Source organism: Trichechus manatus, unplaced genomic scaffold (genome assembly GCF_000243295.1).
Source record: "Trichechus manatus latirostris isolate Lorelei unplaced genomic scaffold, TriManLat1.0 scaffold00160, whole genome shotgun sequence".
NCBI classification, from domain to species: Eukaryota; Metazoa; Chordata; class Mammalia; order Sirenia; family Trichechidae; genus Trichechus; species Trichechus manatus.
This window is the reverse complement of record NW_004444096.1, coordinates 1363038-1377516: the sequence shown is the minus strand read 5'-3', so window position 1 is coordinate 1377516 and position 14479 is coordinate 1363038. Positions and strand designations below refer to the sequence as shown.

At 40.2% G+C, this 14479-nt stretch overlaps 1 pseudogene; it reads left to right on the top strand.

The window, feature by feature from the left end:
* The window catches only part of LOC101347789 (DNA repair-scaffolding protein pseudogene), a 94656-nt pseudogene extending 84943 nt beyond the window's left edge, over nucleotides 1–9713 (top strand).
* The last annotated feature ends 4766 nt before the right edge of the window (nucleotides 9714–14479 follow it).

Below are 14479 nucleotides of genomic sequence, written 5' to 3'. Positions count from 1 at the left end.
TACTGTGCCACCAGGGCTCCTCGTATACAGAAGGACCTAATAAATATGGAATGAATGAAGGAATAAATAAATGAATGACTCGTCTAGCTGCAAATGCTAGATAACTTCAATAGGCTTGAACCAACAGAAGAATATACAGGCTCGTGTACCTGAAAAGTACAAAGGTAGAAGTAGCTTCGGGTTCACCTGGATGCGAGGGTTCAGATACCGTCACTCGGACTTGGTGCCATCTTTCCAGCTGTCGGCTGTGTGTTCGTCTTTGTTAGCTCCTTCTCAGGCATCGATCCCTTCGTGCTAACAGGATGGCTAGCAGCACCTGCAGGCTTCCTTCCTCTAACTGACACTAGCAGCCAGTTGTCATCCAGTCGATTCTGACTCATGGCCACCCCGTGTGTGTCAGAGCAGAGCTGTGCTCCACACGGTTTTCAGTGGCTGTGATTTTGGAAACAGATCACCTGGCCTTTCTTCCAAGGAGCCTCTGGGTGGGCTCAAACCTCCAACCTTTCAGTTAGAAGCCAAATATATTAACCATTTGCACCAGCCAGGGGCTCCCTCTAATTGACAACCACAGCAGAAAACAGTGATTCTCTCTTCCCAACAAATGCACAAAACTTCTAGAATCGATCTGACTGGATAATGTGGCCTTTCCTCAACCAATCTCTGTGGACAAGCAATATGATTTTCTAATTCAGGGGTTGGCAGCTATGGCCCTGGGGCCAAATCCAGCTCACTGCCTGTTTTTGTGATAAAGTTTTATCGGAAAACACTACACTTACTCACTTATGTTTTGTCTATAGAAGCTTTTGTGCTACAATGGCAAATTTGAGTCAATGAACAGAGATCATATGTCCCATACCCTAAAATATTTACTATCTAGTACTGTTTATAGAAAAGATTTGCCAACTCCTCTTCTAATTGGCCAAGGTGTCACTGGTCCAAACTACTGGACTGACAATATGTATGTAGGGGTGTGTTTCAGTTATCTATTGCTCTGTATCAAACTACCCCAAAACTTTGTGGCTTCAGACAGCAATGGTTTTTATTTCTCATGATTTGTGGATTGACAAGGGGTATTTTCTATTTCACATGGTGTTGGCTGGAGTGCTGGGATGGCTGGAAGTTCCAAAATGGCTTCACTCACATGGCTGAGAGTTGGTCCTTTGCTTGGATCCAGACGATGCTGTTAGCTGGGAGTCTCATTATTCCTCCACATAGCTTTCTCCACATGATTGCTTGGGCTTCCTCACAGCATGTCAGTTGGGTTCCAAGAAGAAGCATTCCAAAAGAACAATCATGGAAGTGCAAATCTTATTAAACCTCCACTTTGTCACATTTGATAATATCCAATTGCCCAAACTAGTTACATGGCCAAGTCCAGAGTAAGGGTGAGAGGGGAGTACGCACAGTTGTGAGTACTAGGAGGCATCGTCCACTGGGAGCCCCAGAATACAGTCTTCTTTGTGGTGGTTCCCCAAGTAACTAACACAAGAATAGATGAATGCTGGGCAGGCAAAGCAAAAATGTCTACTACAAGTCATTAAAGTTTTCACTGACAAGTTATTTGCAACTTGAATAAGATGCTGAGTTTGATTAAATCCTCTTTTAGCCTTTTTAAAATTGGTTATACACTATTTTTCTTTTAATTTGTTAATATAGTTGTTTTACAATTACATCAATTCATTTTTAAATGTTTGGGCAATCTTTTTATTTCTAGATAAAGTTACTTAATCATAATGTATTATTACTGTAGGATCCGGTTTGCTAATAGCTTATTTATGACTTTTGCATCTATGCTCACGAATATTAGTCCATTATTCCATCATACTCTTCTTTTCTCTTCCATCCCTCTCCCCTCCCCTCCCTTCCCATCACCCTTCTCTCCCCTCTCCTCCTTCCCTGTCTCCCTCCCTCCTTCACTTTCTTCCTTCCTTCTCTCTTTTTTCCTGTTTTGTAAGCGGTTATTCTTAGCTGAGGAGTCCCTGGGCGGCACCTACGTTGAGTGCTTGACTACTAGCCCACAGGTTGGTGGTTCAAACGCACCCAGAGGCACCTTGGAAGACAGGCCTGGTGACCTGCCTACGAAAGGTCACAGCCTGGAAGACGATGGAGCCGTTCTACTCTGCACACCTGGGGCCGCCATGAGTCAGAATCGACTCCATAGCGACTGACAACAGCGGTCTGTATGTGGTTTGCTCTCAGGGTTATGTTGACGGGCAAAATTAAATTAAGAAGCTTACTATGCTTACTGCAGGAAAATGAAGGCTCTTTGAGGGCAGGAGTTTTTTCTATTTTGTTTACTACTGTATTCTCAGCTCCTAAAACATAAAAGCGTTCAATAACTATTTACTGAATAGCCGAATAAATCTTCCCCAAAGCTTTGGTAGATTACACTAGATCTGGGACCTAGTACTGTTTTCTATAGTTATCGTTATTATATTTTGACCACTTTTTCAATTACTTCTATGGTTATTAGTTTTATTCTGTTATGGGTTTCTGTCTCTTTTTAAATGAATTTGGTTATTCCATATTTCCCTAAAAAACAATTGATTTCATCAAGACTTTTCAAATTTATTGGCATATACATCAGCTTGTTGCCATGGAGTCGGTTCCAACTCCTAGTAACCTTATAGGACAGAGCAGAACTGCTCCACAGGGTTTCCAAGGCTATAAATCTTTGTGGAAACAGATTGCTACAACTTTTCCCTATGGAGTTCACACCACCCACCTTTTGGTTAGCAGCTGAGCGCTTAACCGCTGTGCTACCAGGGTCCCGACTCATAGTGACCTCACGTACAACAGAATGAAACACTGCCTGGTCCTGCACCATCCTCACAATCCTTGTTATGGCTGAGCCCATTGTTGCAGCCACAGTGTCCTTGCAACCTGAGGGGCTCATCTTCCAGCGCTATATCGACAAAGTTCCTCTGCTATTCATAAGGTTTTCACTGGCTAATTCTGTCTTATAATTTTTAAGTATCCTTCCCCACTGTCTGGTTCTTTTTAGTTTTTATTCATATCTATCCTCTTTTGTTCTTGATCAGGCTTTCAAAAACTTTGCAGATTTTACTGGCCTTTTTAAAGAAATAGCTTTTGTTTTTATCCCTCAAGAATACTTTCAAAAACTCTTATTTCAGATAAAAGTAGAAAGTAATGAAACAAAAATTTTATAATCACTTGAGTTGAATGCTTTCCCCATCTTCTGAATTCCCTAATAATAAATTAAGGTTATAAAATTTCATCTGCGTATTAATTTGACTACATTCCACAGGACTCTCATTAAGAAAAATAATTTATTTTATTTGTTGTTGTCATTGTTGAGAATATACACAGCAGTTGTTACGTGCCATCAAGTTGGTTCTGACTCATAGCGACCTTACGCATAACAGAACGGAATGTTGCCCCATCCTGCGCCATCCTCACAATCATTGTTATGTTTGAGCACATTGTTACGGACACTGTGTCCGTCCATCTCGTTCCTCTTCTGAATTGTTCCTCCACCATTAGCTGCTGTTGTCAATTTGCTCCTATATATCATAGGCAGCTCTTTAAAGAGCAGAAGGATCAAGGTAGACATTCTTTACTAATTAAGCTAAACTATTGTTTGGTTTGGAAACCCTGGTGGTGTAGTGGTTAAGAGCTACGGCTGCTGACCAAAAGGTCAGCAGTTCAAATCCACCAGGTGCTCCTTGGAATCTCTATGGGGCAGTTCTACTTTGTCCTATAGAGCCACTATGAGTTGGAATCGACTTGGTGGCAATGGGTTTTGTTTTTTTTGTTTTTTTTTAATTGTTTACTTTAAAGAAGACTTCATGTGCTATTTTTGGCTTAAGGTTTAAAGATTATCTCAGGGCAATAGTTTTGGGGGTTCACCCAAACTCTATGGCTCCAGAAAATCTACAGTCCATGAAAATTTGAAATTCTGTTTTGAATTTTTCCCTTTTTGATCAGGATTCATCTATAGAATCTTTGATCAAAATGTTCAGTAATGGTAGCCAGGCACCAACCAGTTCTAGTCTCATGGCAAAGGGGGACAATTAGCCACACATTCCGTTTCCTCCTCCTATTCCTGACTCTCTTTCTTCTGTTGCTCCAGGTGAATAGAGACCAGTCATTGTAACTTGGATGGCCTCTTGAAAGCTTTTAAGATCCCAGGCACTACGCGATGAACTAGGAGGTAGAACAGAAGCAGTGAACAAGATATTAGGTCAATTAAGCAGGATGTCCCATGAAACCATGACCCTAAACCTCCAAACCAGGAAACCGAATCTTCTGAGGTGTTTGGTTGTACATAAGCAGGTCAGCAGCTGCCCTCTCTCTTTTTTCTGTAAATATATCTATCACACACATTTGCCAATTCAACTTTTTACACGTATACGACTTATTAAAAAGGAGCCCTGGTGGTGCAGTGGTTAAGCACTTGACTGCTGATTGAAAGGTCAGCAGTTCAAACCCACCAGCTGCTTCACAGGAGCAAGACTTGACAGTCTGCTTCTGTAAAGATTACAGCCTTGGAAACCCTACAGGGCAGTTCTACTGTGTCCTATAGGGTCGCTATGGGTCAGAATCGACTTGACAGCAGTGAATTTGGTTTTTTGTTTTATGACTTATTGACATCAATTACACGAATAGACTGTGCAATCCTTACGCTTAATCAATGCGAATTTTCCATCAACATAAACCAAAACTCAGTGCTCCATAAGCAATCATACTCCCTTCCCTTCTCCTTCCCTCCCTCTCGTGGTAACCGCTAATAAACTTTGGCCTCTGTACCTTTGCCTCTTCTTGTCTTTTTATGTAAGTGAGGTCATACAATATATGTCCTTTTGTGATGGACTTATTTTACTCAGCGTAATGTCTTCAGACTCTATCCGTACTGTATCAGGACTTCATTTCTCTTTCTAGCTGAGTCGTATTCCGTTGTGTGTATGTACCACATTTTGTTTGTCTATTCCTCCACTGACAGGCATTTAGGGTTTTCCTGCTTTTTGGCTGTTGTGAACAGTGCCACAGCGAACACTGGTGTGCATATTTCTGTTCATATCTCTGCTTTCAGGCCTGCTGGGTATATTCCTAGCAGTGGGATTGCTGGGTCATATGCTAGTTATAATTTTAGTTTTTGAGGGACCTGCCACATTGTTTTCCACAACGGCTGTACCATTTTGCATTCTCACCAGCAATTTATGAGGGTTCTGCTTTCCCCACATCACTGCAAAATTTGTTATTCACTGAGTTTTGGTTTTGTTTTTGTAGCCATCCTAGTGAGAGCGAAATGCTACTTCGTGGTTTCAATTTGCATCTCTCTGATGGTTAATGACGTTGAACATCTTTTTATGTGTTTGGTGGCCATTCAAATGTCCTAGGACTCTCATTTTTATTTATCTCTAAATATTTTATAATTCCTTTTGCTTTCTATCATTCAAAAAGTTCTTAAATTTTCTGATCTTCTGATGGCTACCATTTTCCTTTTACTACGCTGTTTTAGATTTTTTGTTTGTTTTGTGGTGGCGCACCTCCAAGACAGTCCCCCGCAATATCCCACCCTGATATTCACATCCTGTGTAGTCCTCCCCTGCACTTATCAGAGTTAGTCTGCGTGACTAGTAGAGTATGGAAAACAGTGGTGGCATGTGACTTCTACATCCAGATCATGAAAGACATCATGGCTTCTGCCTCATCCTCCTTCTCTCAGATCATTCACTTCGGAAGAAGCTGATACCATGTCAAGGGGACACTCAAGCAGTCCTGTGGAGAGACCACGTGGTGAGGAACGGAGGCTTCCAGCCAACAGCCATGTGGGTGAGCATGGAAGTGGAACCTCCAAGACCAGTCAACTCTTCAGATGACTGCAGCCGTGGCTGACATCTTGACTGCGACCTCATGAAAGTCCCTGAGCTAGAAACTCGCAGCTAATATGTACTCCCAAATTCCTGACCCACATACAAAATGAGATTTAAAAAAAAAAGCTTGTTGCTTCAAGACACCAAATTTTGGGGTAATTCGTTGCATAGCAATAGATAATATAGTTTTAAGATATGTTTTATCGTATTTCAATAAGATTTTGGAAAAGAGGGAAACGAATGTGCTTACTCTTTCTTCCTGAATTGGAATCCCACTCTCTCTTTAACTTAAAATATTTTCTATCACGCAGTCCTGTCTACTTGGAAAAAGCATTTATATTCATAAAGGGAAATAGGTTGGGAGAATCATGTTCATAAAGAGAAAAACTATTAAAGTTGTACAAACATCTTAACCCCTATAAATTTGTATACCTATTAAGGGATTTATTGGTAAAAGAGTGTATATCAGTGCAAATACGCTTCCAACATATAAACCCATTGCCACTGAGTTGATTTCGACTCATAACAACCCTATAGGACAGAGTCGAACTGCCCCGTAGAGTTTCCAAGGGGTGGCTGGTGGATTCGAACTGCCGACCTTTGGGTTAACAGTTGAGCTTTTAACTGCTGTGCTGCTAGGGCTTCCTTCTGACATGTAGGCCTGAAAATAAACACTGAGGGTAATGGGGAAGACCATTGAGGTGAACACGTTGCTTGGCAACTAAAGAAAAAGAGACAAAACAGTAGCTTCAATCAGACACCATAATGCCATCCTCTCATCCTGGATTCCATTGTTGTGGTGAACAGTTGAGTGTTTGTGGGTGGGGGGGAGTCTGTTCTCTTTTACCTAGATGACGTTTTTCTTATGTTTAATATTTTGAATTGTAAATTTCACTCTAATTCCTCTGCTTCAGTTGTTCTAAAGCTTTGTGTTAGAAATTCATCCTGCATTTCCTCTTCCTTCCCTTCTCCCTAATGGCCTCCCTCTAACACTCTTACCCATCTCTCCCCCTCAACATACACAAAAGGTGCTCTCAGCCCAAATTTTATGTATAAATCTGAGTTTGACTATTTGGGAGAAAACCTCTACTTTTCCTTTCTTTTGAGATAGATTGTAAAAAAAATAATTTCAGCTGCTTCACAGTGTCTGTTTAAAAAATGTATCAATGTTAACAAGTCTCTTTTTCAAATGGAAACATTTCTTTGCAATTGATTACAAAAATTACATACTAAGAAATGAGATTAAAATTTTTGCACTGCCAACTTTTTTTTACCAGACTTAGTTACATTATTTCCTGTGTTGTTACGGTTTCACACATGCATAATGTTGCATAATGGAACATCACAGAGCTGCTTGTAACCTTTTCCTGTTACTTCCGAGTGATTTATTCCAGCTGAAAATTTATGATGTGTGCAAAACAGGCTCTTATAATTGGAATTTTAACACATTTGCATTGAATTAAGAATTCTCACAGTGCCATAAGTATAAATGGGCTCAAATCTTGGATTTATTTATCAGCTGTTGTCCATGTGGCATGGTGCTTAAAACTTTCTAAGCCTGTTTCTTCCTCTGTAAAACACAAATGGTAATACGTGCCTTGCAGAGCTGTTTGAAGGTTAAATGTGATAACATATTGTAAATTATGTGCCACAATTTAAGTGCTTAATAAATATTGGTTCTCTTTATATATTATGTATATGATGTATAAATGTATATGTATGTGTGTGTGTGTTATTAAGTTTCTCACTATAATAATTTCTAACAGGTTTACACTGTTAATATTCTAAATTACTATTTAAGTCATTTATAGCATGTGTATAAATTGCCAACTTTAAAACTCCCAGACCTCAAAAATTTAAATAATATCCTTTCAATTTTAATTTAGATCATAAACCACTTCAATGGAATGAGAGGGTAACATAGTAGGACAGCACTTAAGGAAATGGATTGGGAATATAAACACTATCCTCAAGATAAGCCACTTAGAATCTATTAATACCACGCACACGCGCGGCAAACTGGCAAGGCGCGTTTCTCAAACATCACCTATATTTCCTAAACCATGGTGCTGATGAAACCAAGATTTGCAGACACCTAGTTTCTATAAAAATGAAAACTCCCCGATGTCTTCTGGTGGTTGGAAGAAGAGCTCGAGGAAAGGGTTGGTGGACTAACTCAAACCAGTACCACAGCTGAATAAACAAAGCGAATGCCTGCTCAATCAGCAGAGTCAGTAGCATCAGATTCCCTTATGCAGGATAGAACGTATCATTTCTAGATGTCTAAAACCTGTGACCTCAGCAATACCAACAGATGAAATGTGAGAATAAAAATTGTTCTAATTTTCTATGTAAAGATAATGTTCTTAAAAAGTACAAACTGGTAGTCCGCGCTGCCTGGCTGGCCGGTGGCGCGGCGCTGCCTGGGCCTCGCGGTCTTCTTACAACCTGAAGAGGCCGTGCATCCGTGTGGACGTGGTGCCCCAGAGATGTCCGGTGGAGGCTGCTTTCTGGGCCAGAAGAAAATTTCACATCTGATGGTACAAATGGACCTGCAGAGATAACATGGAGTTCCAGTGGAAGTGAGCTGTCAGATAAAGAAAAGACAATTTCTAAATCACTGAATGATAATGCACATGGTTCTAGAATAGACAGGTTTTGCAACAGAAAAACTGTGTCAAGAAGATGGGGCCAGTGAAAATGAAGTACAGTTCATTGACTGGGAGATAGACAGTGACAGGGAAGATGAAAATGAATACAGTGCGTTTCAAGGTGAGAGCACTGTGGAAATACCAGACTGCTCTTGTGCGAGTAGGTGTTCTTTAACAAGTGAAGAGAGACTATCTGAACTTCCCAAGCCAAAGTCTGCAGAAGTTCTGGAGTAGTCATCAGATAGCGGGAAAGAAGATGACTCAGGGAATGTCTTGTTCATTGATTCAGAATCCCCTCACAAATGCAATGTGGATTTTGGAACAGATGCAAGACAGGGTATGGAGAGACTGGTAGAGCCCTGGACAAAATCTGAGGAGACTATTTTGTATACACCCCAGAAACAGACAAATAAGTTTCCTAGGACTCCAGAAGATTCAGCAAAGAAGAAGCAACTTATAAGAGGTGGGCTAGCAGAAAGACTAAACGAACTACAGAATCGAGAGAGATCTGCCATTTCTTTTTGGAGACACCAATGTGTTTCTTACCCAAAGACACTTAAAGGTAGAAAATCTGGTGAATTAGTTGTGAAAATTCTGGAGCTGCACGAGGAGTGCACCATGCAAGTGGCCGTTTGTGAGCAGTTAGAGGACCTGCAAGCCAACAGCCCTTCTCCAGGTGTGGCCCCCGGCCCTGGGGACTGCCTGAAGATTTTCTTCACCAAGGAGACTGCAAGCAACCTCAAGGGATGTCCCCAGGACATCGTGCACATCTACCCTCCCTGGCAAACACTTACTATCCCAGATGAAAGTTGCCCTGTTGTTCTGAATACTTACTTTTGTCGGAAAAGTATTGCCAAAGAAGACTCAGAAACAATGGCAGTGGTGCACTGCCGGGACTCCCCACTTCCGAGAAGAAGCATCACTTTGGCCCAGATGTTCAGATTGAAGGGTCTAACACCAGAAATTCAGGTTACATGTGGAGGCATGACCACCATGGGGACAGACTTGACCCCTGAGCAGAAAGAAGCAAAACAGCACTTTCTAGCCCACACTTCCTCGAGTGGTTCTCTCCTGGACGTGGTGGGAAGCCAGGGAGCCACAGTGGGGTCAGGAGTCTGGGTCCAAGTGGTGGTGCAGAGGGTTTACTTGTTTCCTGGCAGAGATGGTGCCTCATGTGTCCCCTGCACACACACAGACCCACCCTGTGCTCGGTGAGTGACTAAACACACCCAGAGTTGCCTGATGTCACAAAGAAAAAGTACTCAAGAAACTGGGAGACCCTCCTGGGTAATTGCTTAGCTGAACTCATCATATGCATATTTTCTTTTTTCTTCCATCAAAAATTGGAACACATGGTCTGACAAAGAATTTTGTCTATTTGTTTACTTACATAAAAAATTTAAATTGTTGCACTTACTTTTACCTTTATAACAGTCCATACTATTAAAAGTAATAAAAATACAAAAAAAAAAAAAAGTACAAACTGAAAATTGCTTCTTTGGAAATCATCTTTAGCTTGTATTACATTTTTCATTAAGGCATTGGTGGTTCCGTGGTAAAATCCTCGCCTTCCATGTGGGAGACCTAGGTTTGATTCTGGCCAATGCACTTCATGCACAGCCATCACCCATCTGTCAGTGGAGGTTTGTGTGTTGCTATGATGCTGAACAGGTTCCAGTGAAGCTTCCAGACTAGGACAGACTAGGAGGACAGGCCTGGCAATCTAGTTTTGAGAATCAGCCAGTGAAAACCCTGCGGATCACAACAGTCCAATACCATTGTGCACAGAGTCGTCATGAGTCGGGGGTTGACTCAAAGGCAGCTAACAGCAGCACTTTCCATTGCAGGCTGACTTACTAAAAGATGAGTGAAAGAGATCAGTTATTGGGGCTAAATATTGCACAGACTATGATATTAAAATATATGGCTTCCTGCCTTACAATTCATATCATGGTTTTTATTTGTTGTTGTTAGCTGGCGTTGAGTCAGCCCCGAACTCATGGTGACTTCATGCACAATGGGGTTGGACCATTGTGATCCATAACGTTTTCACTGACTGATTTTCAGAAGTAGATTGCCAGCCCTTTCTGCTAGAATCCTTGGAGTCTCTCCAATACATGCACAGTTTAAAAGCCAATCAAGACTTTGAGAGGATTTTATATTCAGATTTTGGGGCTCTCTCCTCTGTGGTTCCCTCCTTTCTAGGATTTCTGCTCTCAATTTTCAGCAATTCAGGAAGCCCAATGCTCCATCTTTTGAGCTCTCAGGCCAATAAGACTGGCTTTTTCTTTGCATTTTAGCCACCCTACACTACATGGACTAGAGAGAGCCCTTGGAAAAAAAGTCGTAGAGTTGAAGCTTCATCCAGTTCCTGCCTGCTTTTAGTCACTCTCCACGCCTTCTAATGTTAAAAAAAAAAAAAAAATCCACTGGACGAAAAGAGTGCGAAGGAAACCAAAGACTTAAAGAAGAAACTAGTCTACCTAACTAATAGTCTACATGGACAATGGCCTCAGCTACCTTGACACCAGAACTAGATGGTGCCCGGCTACGACTTCTGACAATTCAGACCAGAGACACAGTAGAAGGTCCTGGACAGAATGGGAGAAAATGTAGAACAAAATTCAAATTCCTACAAAAGGCCAGACTTAAACTGGACCGATAGAGAGTAGAGGAACCCTCTGAGACTCTCACCCTAAGATACCCTTTGAACTTGGACCTGAAGCTACTCCTGGAGGTCACCTTTCAGCCAAATAATAATTTGGCTTATAAAATAAACAATATCACCAGTGAGTAATATGCTCCATTAAACAATCAACTATTTGAGACCAAATAGTCAACATTTACCCAAAAACAAAGATGAGAAGGCAAGGAGGGGCAGGGAAGCTAGATTAATGGGAACAGAACAAACAGAATGGAAATAATGAGAACTCTGACACATTGTGAAAAATGTAACCAATGTCATGGACAATATGTATAAGAATTGTTAAATGGGAACCTAATTTTACTTTGTAAACGTTCACCCAAAACACAGTGAAATATTTTTAAAAAATTATTCCAGAGTTTATCATTGTCATCTAAAGAAGAGTTAGTACAATATAACCAACCAGTAACCAGTTGACGTTGAGTTGATTCCGACTCGTGGCGACCTCACGCATGTCAGAGTAGAACTGTGCTGAATACGGTTTGTGGGGATATATGCCATTTAAACATGGCTGCACTATTGACAACTGCAGCTCCCACAGGCCTCTACGCTGCACAGCATGTTGAGACTTGTCCCCAACATGTTGAGACTTGTCATGACTTGTTTTCCCAAACCTATTGTTCCTTTACTGATTGGCTTGTTTACCTGAATTCCTTCTCCCTTGCCCGCACCCAAAGCCCATTGTTCTGTTATTTGCTTCGCTGCTTGCTGTATTGACTATAAATAAACTCCTGGGACTGAAGCCGGGGTCGACTCCTCAGAGTGATCCTCCTGGCCCCACTTCTCTGTAAGAGTTGTGTTTGGTTACTGTCTCCACCGACCTGACAACCGTCGCCACTGCGACAAGGGTTTTTAATGGCTGAGGTTTTGGAAGCAGATCACCAGGACTTCCTTCTGAGACAACTCTAGTGGACTTGAACCTCCAACATTTTGGTTAGTAGTCAAATGCTTTAATCATTTGAACTACTCAGGGACAGTATAACATAAGCTACTCCACTATTACCAGTACTAGAACCCTGAGGGCTGTGTTCTTACTCGTGATTATTGACGGTTGTGTTTTATAGACTTTAAGGGACAACTTTGGGACGCTGTTAACAACATCTCACTGTGTTTTCTTATTTATCCTCACATCACCTCAAAGTAGGGAGGAGAAAAGAAGTATCACTATTTTCACGGTATAAAAGTAAAAAACCATAATAAAGAGAAGAGGAGAAAAGCACTTATGATCAGAGCATTTTAGCCAATGAGCTGGAAGGAGACTCTAAGGCTTCATATTTATATATTTCCTGTTGGACAAGGTTAAAATCTGTAAAGCTAATAAGATTTATAGACATGTGGATATCCTCAGTTATAGCAAAACCTCTTTATTTCAGACTCTATGCATTTATAACTTAAACCACAAATGAGATTCAATTTTGTATTTTCTATTAAGGTAATTTCTCAACAGAAAAATTATTAGAAATAGTAAAAGAATCTAGTGAGGTGGTTGGTTTTCAAAGTAGCATGCAAAAATTGATAACTCCCCTAAATTCAAAAAGTAAAATAAAAAATATCGAGTAAGAGAGACAACATTCACTCAGTCAAAACAGCAACAAACCAAAAACAGAAAATATTTAGGAATAAACTTAATAAGGCAATATTCAAAGAATATTGAGTATCTTTTATGTTTTAGAGCAGGCAACATTTTGAAATATGATGCTACCTGTTAATTAGTAAATCAAAAGATACTCCTGATCAATTGGAGGAGAGGAAGCAGGTAAGGAAACTGGATAGATTAGATTACAGATCATTAGGAGGTTCAAGGAATAGTCAGGACCATTTTGGAAAGAATAGAGAAGGGAAGTATCTTTATACTACATTCTAATATGTAATATAATAAAGTGTGTTACAAACACACAGTGGTTAAAACATGTGGCAATATAAAAGCTACCATGGTTAAACAATGTGGCAATATAAAAGCCACAATAGTTAAAACGGTGTGGTAATATAAAAGAAACAGACATAGTAATGGAACAAAATAGTGGGGCCGGTAGTTACAAAAATTTAGTATTTGATAGAAGTATTTCAAATCAGTACCACATGATATTTGGACAAATGGAAAGCAATTAAACAAAGCTGGATTTGTTATTTCTACTGAAATAAATCCCGGATATATAGAAAATGTGAATGTTTAAAATATAACACAGTATTTTAGAAGAAAATATGGGTCAGTATATGTATACTTTTGGCATGAAATCTTTTCAATTTTTGCAGAAAAACAGATAAGCCTTTCTTCTCCTAGGAAGACAAATAAGATCAGAAATATGAATTTCTCTATTTGGAATTGAAGTCAACTTTTAATCAAAAAAGTGCTCGTTAGTTAAGAAAAAGTCTCAAGGCAAATGCATTTTTCTTTTCTCTGAGCTGACTGTGAGCAAATGCTTGACACCATGGATTCAAAGTGAAAAATTCTGTTATTGTTGTTAGTTGTTATTGAGTCGATTCCTTCTCATGGAGACCCCGTGTGTGCAAACGAGAACTGCTCCATAGGGTTTTCAAGGCTGTGACCTTTCAGAAGCAGATTGCCAAGTGTGTCTGGGTGTGTTCGAATCACCAACCTTTTGGCTAGCAGTCAAGTGCTTAACTGTTTACACCACCCAGGGACTCCAATCTAAGAATTCTACTAGGGTTTATAAACTTATAAATCTTTTCCTTGTCGTATTTGAGACTCTACTTTTCTGAAAAAGAGAGAATACTAGGATTAATGTTCAATTTCAAGGGATTCTATAAAAGAGACTTTAAAGACAAAGCTATTCTATACTTTTTAAGAGGTAAATTTGAACCTTGAACCTATTACATGTAGGTAAAAGTAAGTTCAAATTAAATTTGATTTTACCAATTTTATTTTTTTGTTAACAAATTCAAAATTAAATCCAAGACAGCTGAGATTTTTATTAACCAGTCATCAAGACCCTATTACATTAATGAGGCTCTAGAGGTTTGAGTCAAATAAGAACAGCGCCCATGGTTCTCAGGACACAACACTGTGCCTCAGGACAAAAGACTCCTTTGCTGATCGGATGTGGCTAGAAGCCTGCCTCGATTTCAATAACGGAAAGATACAAAAGATTTTCTTGTTCACCAGGTCAGTGGACCGATGGAACCCCAAATCAAATGCCGTTTATTTCCTCTTATCTTGTGAGGGGCTATTATCTGAGCTATTTTTTTGCCCATGGAACTCTTCCAATCACCTTTATTCTGTGTGATACAGTAAGTGCACACAGACAAATATACCATCAGAGCACAAG